The sequence below is a fragment of the Camelus bactrianus genome, chromosome 21 (assembly GCF_048773025.1).
Source record: "Camelus bactrianus isolate YW-2024 breed Bactrian camel chromosome 21, ASM4877302v1, whole genome shotgun sequence".
Taxonomy (NCBI): domain Eukaryota; kingdom Metazoa; phylum Chordata; class Mammalia; order Artiodactyla; family Camelidae; genus Camelus; species Camelus bactrianus.
In genome coordinates this window covers 17,683,693-17,697,096 of record NC_133559.1, presented here as the reverse complement: position 1 = coordinate 17,697,096, position 13,404 = coordinate 17,683,693, and the positions used below count along the sequence as shown (strand labels likewise).

Genomic DNA, 13,404 nt, shown 5'->3' with positions numbered 1-13,404 from the left:
GAAGTGTTGCTTAATATGTGTGATTAAAAACAAAATGTTCAGAGAAATGCAAATCAAAACTACAATGAGGTATCACCTCACACCAGTCAGAATGGCCATATCATTCAAAAGTCCACAAACGATAAATGCTGGGGAGGCTGTGGAGAAAAGGGAATCCTCCTACACTGCTGGTGGGAATGCAGTTTGGTACAGCCGTTATGGAAAACAGTATGGAGATTCCTCAAAAGACTAAAAATAGACTTACCCTATGACCCAGGAATCCCACTCCTGGGCATATATCCAGGAGGAACCTTAACTCAAAAAGACACCTGCACCTCAATGTTCATAGCAGCACTATTTACAATAGCTAAGACATGCAAGCAACCTAAATGTCCATCGACAGATGACTGGATAAAGCAGTTGTGGTATATTTATACAATGGAATACTACTCAGCCATAAAAAAGAATAAAATAATGCCATTTGCAGAAACATGGATGGCCCTGGAGAATGTCATTCTAAGTGAAGTAAGCCAGAAAGAGAAAAAAATACCAAATGATATCACTCATATGTGGAATATATAAAAAAAAAAAAGACAAATGAACTTACTTATAAAACAGAAACAGACTCACAGACATAGAAAACAAACTTATGGTTACCAAGGGGAAGGGGGTGCGAAGGGATAAATTGGGAGTTTGAGATGACTATACCTCAATTTAAAAAAAAGTGAAAAAAAATTAAATTAAAAAAAAGTAATGGAACTCTTTCATCTCAGGAACAGAAAGCCAGGTGACATTTATTTTTCTCTGATTAATCATCCCACTTTCCCCACGGGGCTATCTGTGATGGTAGATGATGGGCGATGGAAGTGCTGATTTACCCGCTCTGTTGGCTGCCTCCGTGCTGACGGAACCCTGTTTTGGTTCAGGTATCGGTGACCATACTCTTCAGAGGAAGAGAGGTTCCCACCTAGCCCCAGGAGGCGGGAGAGTATGGATTAGATAATCCAGTCACAGTAACCCCGTTCCTTTTGTCTGTAATTTTGCGCTGTAATTTCATCCAGTGTGATGTGAGGAGAAATCTGCTAGGGTGGGGGAACCTACAGGGAAATGTTTTTCTCATTCTTTAAATGATGATACAGGGTAGGAATGCTCCCTCTTTTCCTGCCTCCCTGTCACTGTGTGAGTAGACAGTGCTGGGAAATGTAGCAGTTACCCGGATACCGTGAGAACAAACACCCACAAGCTGAGGAAGGCAGAGAGGAAACAGAAAGAACCTGGGTCCTTAGTGACATCTTGGAGCTGCTCCTTTATGTAACGGTGGAACTTCTCCGCTTTGGAAGCTCGTATTGTGAGACAGACTCATTTGTCCTGTTGCTCAGGGCCACGTCTGGTTGGGTGTGCTTGTTATAAAAGCCTGCTAACGGCTGAATGAAGCTGCCTCTTTGGTGCCCACGTTTATCTTTCTGCTTGGAGAGCGTTTGGGAGAAAGTATCAGTGAGGCAGAGGTACCTCAGAGGGCAGCCTCGTACCAGAGCCTTTCAAACCAGTCCACGAAGTGGGGCTAGGGGGACGGGATTAGGGGGAGGGGGGAGGGGGAGGGAGCAGGAGTCCCCTGTAGGACTAGGGGCTTGGGGGTGGCGCAAAGCAGAGTCCTGACAGCCCAAAAGCTGAAATTTATTTGATCTCTTCTGTCTTTAACTTTTAAATTCAGGTGACATTTTCATTCTGTCCCTAATGTCTTTTCTTTGCATAATATTAATATTTTACCTACTTACAGTTCACCACATTGACTTCTTCCATGCAAATTTTCAGTGTAAGGTGACACTGAAGTGACCGCTGGCAGTGTGTTCTACACGATGCCAAAGGGCAGAGCGTCTGCTTTCAGAAGGAGTAAGTGGACGGGAGCTGAAAAGGCCCATGGATTATTGTCACAAACACAGAAGAGGTTAAAGCAAAAGGGAGTAGGTACACGGGTTAATGTAGCAACTTTCCCTTCCTGGGAATCCTCAGCCTAGAAGCTCCAGGCAGGTGGTGGTGAGAAAAACCAACCACATTCCTGCCCCAGATAAGGTCTGGGTCGGTGAATTCCCAGGCTGCACAGGCCTCTCTTGAAAGAGTTGAGTCATCAAGGCCGAGAATCCAGGTGCTTTGCCCCAGGCTGTCGCTCAGTGTCCCACTTCCCCGCGCTTCACCGACTGTGACAGGCTGCCACTTCAATCAGATGTGAAGGGCCAGATCGCTGGGCACGATTTGGCGTAAGTTCTTCCTGTATCCCTCCCACCCAGAGAAGCTCCTTTGGTGAAGTTTAAACCCTGTTTCTGTGAAAGTCCCCTACAATCGCAGCTGGGGGAAGCCGGGGACCTTGCTCCTCCCGTTCCCTGCTGGGTTCTCAGTGCCTGTAACTATGTATGGCACACAGTCTAATCTTCATAAATATTTTTTGAATGACTGATTTTGAAGAGATTGCATCAGGGATACTTTGAAGGCCATTCTGTAGGAGAGAGGAACGTGCTTTGAGAGTTTAGACAGGAATGGAGAGGAACAAATGGAAGACAGGGCCCTGGAAATCCAGCAGCAGATCTCAGAAGGCACCTACAGAAGGAGCTGCTGGGGGAGGCAGGGGTGTGGACCTGAGGACGGCCCACTGCCCAAGGTGCCGCTCAAGTTCTCGTAAGCCACCCGGGAGGACACAGTCCATCTTTTCTTGTGTGACAACTTCCGTGCGCCTGGGTGGAGGGTGTAGGCCAGGAAGTGCTCTTGTGCCTGGGACTCACAGGTCTGGGATCTATCCCCTTGGCACCCCACCCATGGCCCGGCCAGGAGGACTGAATCTGATAAGATTTTCCTCAGTCCCCAAGTAATTACCTCTTCCTGTTCAATTACCCAACAAATTCTCAGATCATCAGTCAACCCCAAGTGGGTGTTTTCCACACCCTGGAGGAAAGGCTGTGGGGAAGCCCCTGAATTACTGGTGGAGATCGTTTCCAGGGCCTCCATGCCAGCCCCCTGCTGCCTAGCTGTCTGCATGGGGCCTCTGCTCGCTCCGCTCTGTCAGCAACAACCTGGCCTTTCGCTTTCTGGGTTCAAGAACCTCTTGAACTCAATGGCTGTGTTCCATCTGCCCTCTCAGATGGCCTTACCTCTCAAATTACATTAACCAAAGGATGGAAAAATTAGTTCAAAGGTTCTCGGCTGATTCTCCCAGCTGAGATTACCCAGGTAGTGGGCATGGTGGTTGGACACACAGGCCTTCAGGTCAGCCCAGTGGCTTCCATTCCTGCTGTGTCTTTCTGGCTGGCTGAGTCTGGACAATTCACTTAACATTTGTAGACTTTAGAGTTCTTCACCACAAAAGAGGTTAACTAATGATAGAATCTTATGGGGTTTTTCCAAGGATTAAAATAATGTATATAATGTATATAAGGCATTTGACACCAGACTTGACATATAGCAAGTGATCAATAAATGTCAACTATTTTAATTTTTGCTTCTCCTTTTTATTCTTCTGTTTCATCTTTTGCCTAAATTGATAAAAGCTTTCACCTCCTCACAGGATGAGTGTGTTCATGGGGAGTGAAGATAAGAATGGTAGGGGGTAGGGGGCAGAGACATTCTTCTGTTTTATTTTTTTAAGTCATCAGATACATTTAAAAAAATAACAGAGAGGTGGATCAAGATGGCAGAGTAGGAGAATGTGGAACTTACCTCCCCCTAAAAACAGATTAAAAAATACATCTACATGTGGAACAACTCTCATGTGAAACTAACTGGAAACTGGCAGAATTCCTACACAACCAAAGCTACAAGAAAGATCACCACATAACCAGGGAAAAGGGCAAAAAGGCATTGGGTCAAGACCTGCACCTCTGGGCGGGATCTGAAAGGAAGAGGTCTGCACAGGTGAACTCTCACCACGGAGAGCAAGCAGGTTGAGCCACAATGTGGGCAGCCTAGTCCTGGGGTCCTGCATGGAGGAGACAAGTCTCCTTGGTTGCTTGGAGAACCCTGGGGCAGACAGAAGGGCTGGAGAAGCCTAGAGTCTGCTTGCAAGGAGGGCACGCATGTTGGCTTGCCAACAATCGGGGCAGAGAGAACCTTGCACTGGTGGCTACTGCCTCCCCACCCTTCTCAATCTGAGTGGGACAAACATTCCAGCCCCCCTCACTCCACATCACAGCCTGGTGTGAGATCTGGGTCAACTGGATTCTGGGAAAAGACCTGGTCTAGCTATGCAGAGAAACAGACTGGGAGGGTTGGGGCTGGGGTGTGATCTGGGTAGGGCAGCGGCGGCCGTTGTCAGCACGTGCAGGAGCACATAGCGGTGCATCTCCCAGCAAGAATACCCTGGCTCCACTCACTCCACACCACAGCTTATAATGAGGCGTCCCCTCACACCAGTCAGAAAGGCCATCATCAGAAAGTCTACAAATAATAAATGCTGGAGAGGGAGTGGAAAAAAGGGAATCCTACACGGTTGGTGGAAATGTAAATTGGTATAGCCACTATGAAAAACAGTATGATAGTTCCTTAAAGAGCTAAAAATAGAGCTACCAGATGATCCAGCAATCCTACTCCTGGCTACATATCTGGAAAAAATGAAAAGTCTAATTTGAAAAGAAATATGCACCCGAATGTTCCTAGCAGAACTATCTACAATAGCCAAGACATGGAAACAACCCAAGTGCCATCAACAAATGATTGGCTTAATAAGAAGCTGTATGTGTGTGTGTGTGTGTGTGTGCACACGAGCACGCGTGCGTGCCATGGAATATTACTCAGCCATAAAAAGAATGAATCACTGCCATTTACCTCAACATGGATGAATGCTGATGCTAGAGAAGATGATGTGTGATGAAAAAAGTCAGAGAAAGACAAATACTATATGATATCACTTATATGTGGAACCTAAAAAATAATACAAATGAATCTATGTGCAAAACAGAAACAGACTGACAGACATAGCAAATGAACTTACAGTTACCAGAGGGTACAGGGAGGTGAGGAGGGACAGATTAGGAGTGTGGGATTAACAGATATAAACTACAATACATAAAATAGACAAGCAATAAGGATTTACTGTCTAGAATAGGGAATTATATCTAATATCTTATAATTACCTATAATGGAATATAATCTACAAAAAACCCCTGAATCACTATGCTGTACACCTGAAACTAACACAGTATTGTAAATCAACTCCACGTCAATTAAAAAAGAAAAACTTGCCACCACTTATCAAAGACCAGGCATTTCACATAATGCAGTGCTTTTGAAGCACATCCACAAATTTTGGATATTCCTTCAAAAGGAGAAGGGGTCTAATTCCTCTCCCACTGATTATGGGCTGGTAGTAACAACTCACTTCTAGTGAACAGAAGGCAGTGGAAGTGACGCCGTGTGACTTTCAGGGCTGGATATAGTAAAGGTGATACAGCTGCCTCTGTTTCTCTCTCTCAGGACACCTGCCTTTGAAGCCCTGATCTGCCGTGTAAGAAATCCAGGGACCCTGCAGGAGAAATGCAGGACGGCCAGGTGGGAAGGCCCCAGGGGGCTGGGGGGAGACGCCCAGGCAGTCCCAGCTGCCCCAGCGCCTACAATTTGTCTTCCCAGCCCCAGCACCAGAACTGTGAATGAAGAAGCCTCCAAAATGACTATAGCTCTAGCCACCGGCTGACTGCATCCTGATGAATGAATAGCCCAGCTTAACTGCTTCCAAATTCCTGACCTACAAAACCCACAAGATCTAATAAACAATGATTGCTGTTTTAAGCCACTAAATTTTGAATTGATTTGTCATGCATTGATACATAAAAAATATGTATGTTATCAACTAACACCACTGCGCGATAGGTATTGTAATCTCAGTTTTTACAAATGAAGAAACTAAGGTTTAGAGAACTTAAGAAACACTACTCAGAAGATGCAGAGCAAGGACACAAATGTTTGTCCACGTGACTCCAGAGATCATGCTTGACCCACTGCACTGTGGCTGCCTCATTTGATCCTGGAGAAAGTTGAAAAAAAATGAGTAAACATGCTTTTTCCTGCACCTGCCCTATAAGCTTCTCAATATTATAGGATAAAGCACATGATCCTTGTGTGCTTCCTAGATTGTGTTTAGAAGAGCACCACCTGCTCAACACACTCTGGGCTCACTGAAGGTAACTGGCAAAGAGAGTTTACTGGAAGGCTCTTAGCATCACTCGTCTCCTTGGGGATGAGCAGGACTGCTAGCAGGAGGGGGAGTTAGCTGACCCAGAGAGCCCAGGATGCCCTGGTGAGGCTTGTAGATGGTGAGCAACCCTGAACTCAGGGCAGGGAAGGAAGAGCCATATGGTGTGTGGTGGAAAGCGGTAGAGGAAGACGGAACAATCAAGGCGAGGAGTAGGAGAGCAGCTGAGAAGATGAGAAGTGGCACACAGTGACAGGAGTCCAAGGAGCAAGGAGAAAATCATTCATGGAGAGGACAGATGAGTGTTCCCCAGAGACAAATGACAAGGGCTCCTGCAGTGGCAGAAGGGACGTGATTGGCTGGGTATGAGCCCCACAGGGATGCACGTGTCACAGTTCACTTTAGAATCACTACCCTAGCCTCTGGACCTCTAAGATGCTGTGCCTCTGAAAAACAAATGTTTCTGAGAAGACACGGTCTGTTCATTTAGGTTAACGTCTATTGAGCACCTTTTGCATGTCAGAGATCTATTAATGATAGGACATATATAATACAAATGAAACGTGGTTTCTTCCCTGGAGTAGCTTGACGTCTGGAGGAGAATAAAACCTTTTTGAGCCCATTGTGTGCCCAGTCCTATACTGGGTGATTGGTATCTCATGTAATCTTGACACCAATCCTATAAAATAGGCATTACTACCTTTATAAGAAACTGAGCATAGAAAGAAACTTCACATTCTAGTATTATAGAGTTTTCCTTCTCTTTCATATTTTTAATCTCCTTCTCTGTGCTGAATTCTGGATTTTTAATTCAGATCTATCTTGGTTGACTAATTCTTCCTGCAGATGTGTTTAATCTGCTCTTTAACTTAGCTTTAAATTTAATCAGACTATTCCCTTCTAGGAGATAAATTTTTCCAAAATTGCTTGTTTCTTGTTAGTTTTCTTATTTTCTCATGTTTTAGTTGTTATCTTTAATTTATTAATAAATTTAAAAACACATTTTTATAATTTCACCAATAATTGCATTGTCTCAATTCTTAGGAATCCAGTTGAGCTCTTTTTGTCTTGCTGACTCTTGCTCATGGTGGCTTAATCACTTATGCTCTTTATAATTTTCACTTTTGAGCTCATGTTTGGCTTGGCTTTAATCTGTGGGAGTCCTATGGAGCCTCCCTTGAGTATTTCTCCCTCCAGATATGATTTGCCTTGGCAATTGCTAAAAGCTTGATTCTGTTAATAATCTAGGACTATTTTATACTCATTTCTTAGCCTGGGGCTTCTGAGAATATACAGATAGTGTAAACACGAACCCTTCATCCACATGAGGGCGGGTTGGGGTTATGAATTCTCAGAGGAGGTTTTTTCCAAGGAGCCCTGGATAGTATGTCAAGTGTTGTTGTTACGTCCCCCTTTCCAGTGGGTAGATGTTTTTCTTGTTCTCCTTTCCTGAGGGTGGTATTTCAATGTTCCTGGCTTTATGCAAGCTCTTAGATTCCTCCCTCCACTTTGTGCACTTCAAGGAACTGTCTCCTGCTCTCATGTGATTTTTCCATGGGTAAAGAGAATGCAAGTGTCTTTCAGGGCAGTCTTATCTGCAGGACTCTCTGGGGGCATTCCCTTATTTTCATACAAGTTCAGTTGTACATTTGAGAGCCTCGCCATATGTAATCCAGAAATTTTAAGAGCTTTTTGTTGGGATGGTTTGCATATTATATAGCCTACCGTATTTTCGGAGGTGGAAGCCACACACGTTTACGTAAACCATGTGCTAGTGAATGCTTCGTGTCTTTATTGTTTTCCAGTTATTGATTATAACCTTAACTCTTTAGAAAATTTTAAAGCTAAGAAGTCCTCTTCATACTTATTCTCCCATAGGAATCTTTGCTTTCTTTTTATAGATAAGAAAACTGGGCTCAGATTTAGGTGACTTGTCTAATAATAACTACTATTTTTTTGACACCTATTCTGTATCAGGCTCTATAACTGTATCATGGAAAATGCTCATAGCAGACCCGTGAAGTGGTTCTTGCTTTCGGTGTCATGGGGTCGAGAAAGCTAGGTGTTGAATGCTTATGTAACTAAGCTTCAGGCTAAGGTCCTGTAGCTTGTCACACTCAGGCCTGCCTGATTTCAGAGCCCCTTCCCTTTCCAGTGCTCTCCCTGTTCATTCCGTTTCCCCAGGCTGCCTTCCTAGGTGTGGGCTTAATGAGGGCATTGAGGCATTTTACTAAGAATCTGTACTTGGAAAGTTCTTTGCTAATACATGTGTTTATCAGTAACCATAGTTCATTTGCTAGTTGCAAATGTGCACTGTGTGTTTTTTCAATCTCAGTTACATCTCGGGGGAAAAGCTCTTTTGGAGCCTTCAATGACCCAAATGACCCCAGACCCTACCATTTACTGTTGTTACCTGCTCATGGAGTAGAGACCTTGCCTAAAGATTACTAGGTCATCTCTCAAGCTGCGTTTTTTTAAATCCTTTCCTTTATGAGCCATGAATTTATTTTTCAGATAGTGTTTAACACAGAATCCTACTATAAATCAGATAAATTAGAGAAGCGGTTGGCCCTTCCTGAGGAAGCCTCCTACCAAAGTTCATTTCATGAAAAATTAATCACCTTGTAAAAACCATGTATAAACAAGTAAAAAAGAAATTAAAAATCACTGGCTTTAACAAGTTCAACTATCTGCTAATATAGCTCTTGATTCTTAGTTTTTACTTTCTAATATTTTTGTACTTATAATTATTCAATGAGCCTGGGACATTGAAAGACTGTCTCTAAGGAAGAAAAAAGAAATTATACACTGAACCTGATATGCTGAACCAGCTCTCGTCAATTCAGTCCAGCATTCCTAATTCGTCACTCTCAGTGAAGAAACATAGTGTCTACCAGCCAGAGTCAGAGGTAGGAAACTGGAGACTTCAAAAGAAATTTCTCCTCCCAGTCACCACCTTGTATGCTCCTGGGGAAGGCATCTTTTCTCTGCCAGTCTGGGTGCTTCCGTGTAAAAGCTCTGGGAGACCCTGCCTTGGTTTTGACGTGAAAACCAAAGTCTGAACTCTAAGACCAGCGGTCTTTCTACTACACAGCAGTCTTCCCTTGTCCTTCCTCTTTTCCCTCAGCCTAGACAAAATAATTTCAGTTTTCATTTGAGACACAAATCAAGACTCATTTTCTTTGACAACCTTTGGTTGTCTCCGTTCATAAAGATTTTTTTTGTCCATTGAACTTAGAGCTGATACATGATTACAATCCCACTCAAAATATATGTCTTGGATACCTTTTCTATCTAGCCCATTCCTTTAAAGGCTACATGGTATCTCACTATTTGTACAGTATACCTTTGTTTAGCTCCATGCAGAAAGACTTTTATTTTGGTATCACATTTTGGTGTTACAAACAATGTGGTAACAATTATCGTGGTACTTTGCAACTTGGCATATTTGTTCCAATAGATAACGTAAATTCCTACCATTAGAGCTGTTGGGTTAAAGGGCGTAGACATCACATGTTTTTGATAGATATTTGCAATTGTGTCTCTGTTTCTGTACACCCTCATCAACACTGGGTGTCATAAAGATTTAGATAGAATGTACTTGGCTCACATAGGTTGGGTGAGGGACTTAACAGATATATATGCACCTTTTTCTTTTTTTCTTTAGGGAAAGGACTTTTCAGGTGTTGTGATACTGAACAAATTTCACCTGAGTCTCAGTTTTCTTATCTGAAGAATGGGGTTAACAAAAGCTTAAGAGTTGTTGTCAGGATTAAATAATACAGCATAAATAAAGGACTCGACCTCCTGGTTGACAATGCTCAATACACGGCAGGAACTTTCTCTTTACGTTCTCTGTAGTACTGGGAACATATGACGCTCATTCGAAACAGGGGCAGGGAAATTATTTCATCCTCTTTCTAGCCAGGATCTGCTGAATATTGACCATACCTGGCTACCATTGTAAATTCTTCAGCTGTTGGCTCCTTCAGGCTCACCACCGCGCTATTATGACCTGATTTTACACCAACTTAAAGTTTCAGGTTAGTTAGGTGTGGATCGGAGATTTATACTTGGGCAGTCTGAATGTAGAAAGCATTTCACCTTTTGAAAATCAGACACCGTACAACAGGCTGCTCACCTCCTGTGTGTCTCAGGTTGACATGCTGCGCCTGGAGCTGCCCTCCTCCTCCGGCCAGTCCGCCTCCTCGGCTGGCTTTACCATGCCTCCCCTGGGTGTGACAGCACACTTATAAGTGCCACCTGTTGTAGTTCAACAAAAACACTGTCATTAAAGAGGACAGACAGAGAAATACAATAAGCATGTTTACTTAAACAAAGTAAGAAGAATCACATTACTGTATTTATCCGAAGACTGGTTTGATTTATACTGAATGCTACATACTAAAGCCTTACACCTAAAGATGATTTCCAGTTGGATCTCCAACAGCTCAAATTTCACACAAAGTCTTTATCAGTGAGCCTTTAATAAGTCATGAGCTTGTGTGTCTTCAGGTAAGGATTTAAAATAATATTTTGAAATAAGTATACCTGTTCATTGTTTGGCTTCACTTTTTATAACTTCTGTGTCAACATTAGCAGAGGAGGACTGTAGTAAGAATTGTGCACCTTAATTTTGAAATAGAAAACACCCCCTAAAGCCCAAAGGATGTAGGTAATTTCATTTTAAATAAAAAATACCTAACTTGTACTTAGGCAGGGGTAGGTAGAGGAGTTGTGATCTTATTCTCATTTTACAAATGAATATTGAAGCTCTGAGTGTCAGAAAGCAGGTTTGAACTTCTGTTGTGCTGTTACAACAAACAGAGGCAGGTCTGTGGGGTGCAGCACTGGGCTTTCCAAAGGGGTCCTGCTGTGTGCATGAAAAAAGTACAGCACAGGGAACTATATTCAATAACTTGTAATAACCTGTAATGAAAAAGAATTTATACATAAAACTGAATCACTATGCTGTGCACCAGAAATTAAAACAACATTGTAAATCAACTATACTTCAATTAAAAAAAATAAGTATATACACACACACACAGAAAAAAATGTGGACAGTTACACAGTACAATATTAACTCCACGTGGCGGAATCAGAGACAATTTTAATGTTTTGAAAATATTTTCCTAATTAGCCTGAAACAAATTTTTAATGAGAATCTATTCCTTTCATAATCAGGAAAATGAAGAAGCCATTAATTAATAAAGAAACAAATCCAATGAAAGTAAAGAAGCTCCGCCTCCCTCATCTCGCTGCAAATAAGTCTAGGCTGGGTCCCCTCCTCTCCTGCCAGCCCTTCCAGCTCTTACCTGGGGTTGGTCGGCGCACTTGGGCTCTTCCTCTCACTCCAGCTCGGATGCGGTGTCTTGTGCTTCTGCTTCGTTCTGTGAACTGATGGGGGCCTGGGAGCGTTCACTCAAACGGATTCAGGTGCCTTCTGTTAACTGACCGTGATCCATCTCTCTGGCACGACACCTCAGACGGGTACCTCTTCCCTCTGCTGCAGGAACTGTGGAAAAGGAAGCCTTTAGAGTCGGATGGCTGGGTGCTCAGGGCATGGCTCTGCCACCTGGACAGGTTATTTAATCAGCCTGAGTTTCAGTTTCCTTATCTATAGAATGCAGTTAATAATCCTACCCTCTTTTTGTTTAAGTATTAGAAATAATATACAAAGAGTGCTCGCCAAGTGCTTGCCATCCATTCATTCAACAACAGCTGTTTATTGCGTATCTATTTATGCCATGCACTCCTCCGGGCACTGGTGATATACAGAGTCTACATATTTTTTAGACAAATATATATTTTCCAACTCAATTTTAGTACAGAACATCTATGTATGAACTTCCAACTTATTTTTATAGACACAAAGCTATGCATATCAACCCTGTCCCTACCAACAGGCATTATTAGCAGTCATCTGTGGCCATTATAGTTTTGCAGTCAATCATGGCTTAAGGTGTATTTGCTGGGCTTTGCTTTTTTTTTAAACTTTTTTTTTTATTGAGTTATAGTCATTTTACAATGTTGTGTCAAATTCCAGTGTAGAGCACAATTTTTCAGTTATACATGAACATACATAGATTCATTGTCACATTTTTTTTTCGCTATAAGCTAGCACAAGATCTTGTATATATTTCCCCATGCTATACAGTATAATCTTGTTTATCTATTCTGCATAGGCCTGTCAGTATCTACAAATTTTGAACTCCCAGTCTGTCCATTCCCTTTTTTGAAAGGTAAAGAAAACCAAAAAGAATGGGCTAAAAAAACCCCTGTAATATCTAATGCCACTTTGCTATGACAACCAGTAAGTTTTATTAAAAATACACTTTCATTGTTCAGATATCAGGATCCCAAATTAGAGAGATTTTTAAAATCTCCTTAGCAGTTGAAGATCTAGCCTCTTATGAATTTTATATGTAGTGAGAATAGACAAAATAGGAACATCCTTTAAGAGATCTGAAATAAAAAGGAGTGTTGGAACTGATGCCATCAGTATTTACCGTTCTCTAAAGAAATGTAGGTTTTTTATAGCTAACTGATAGTGTTGACAATTATTGAACATTTTTCATGTGTCAGGTACCATTCTGAGTATATGAGTGAATTTATATATTTCTCACATTAAGGAGATATTATTATCACCCCCCCTCTCCATCTTAAAGATGAGAAAACTGCAGCACAGGGAGGTTAGGTAGCCAGGTCACAGGTAGTAAATGGCAGAGTTGGGCTATGAACCCAGGAAGTTGGGCTCTATTATATGCACATTGGTTACTATGTAGCTTCACTACATATTTATGAGCAAATGGACTTGTGAACAACTTTTTGAAATCCAATCTGCTCAGTAGCAGAGAAACTCCTGAGTAGACACTAACTAACTACGGTGGCGAGGATGCCAGAGATGGAAATTGCTGGGCCAGAATCTCTCATGGAACACCCACTAGTCTATTTTTTAAGATCTCCTGATACTCAGAAAATCTGAGGAAGAAAAGAGAAGAACTAGCTCTCAGTGGGGATTCTATATTTTGCATCTCCCTTTAAAACTTTTTTTTTTTTTTTGCTCCGACATTGGCTGATGTTCATATTGAATTAAAATGTTAAGTGAAAAAGAGCAAACACCTTTTAGAATACCTGGAAGGGACCAGAAGTTCTGAACTAATTGGCAGTCTGGACAGAGAAAGAAGTCACAGGAGTGAGAGATGGAACATAAACTGAGTTACCACGAGGAGTCCCCTTCTCACTGGTGA

General features: G+C 42.3%; 2 long non-coding RNA genes across 2 annotated transcripts in view; one reads left to right on the top strand and one right to left on the bottom strand.

Moving 5' to 3' along the window:
* LOC123616549 (uncharacterized) overlaps positions 1-11,723 on the bottom strand; it is a 59,247-nt gene extending 47,524 nt beyond the window's left edge. The window contains exons 1-2 of the long non-coding RNA XR_006724565.2: positions 11,470-11,723; positions 10,293-10,414 (exon numbers count right to left, since the gene is read on the bottom strand). This is a non-coding gene — a long non-coding RNA (uncharacterized LOC123616549). The remainder of the gene's footprint in view (positions 1-10,292; positions 10,415-11,469) is intronic.
* Positions 1,891-5,757, top strand: LOC141574383 (uncharacterized). The gene is made up of 2 exons (XR_012501378.1): positions 1,891-2,234; positions 5,437-5,757. It is a non-coding gene; the product is annotated as an uncharacterized LOC141574383 (long non-coding RNA).
* Positions 11,724-13,404: the final 1,681 nt, after the last annotated feature.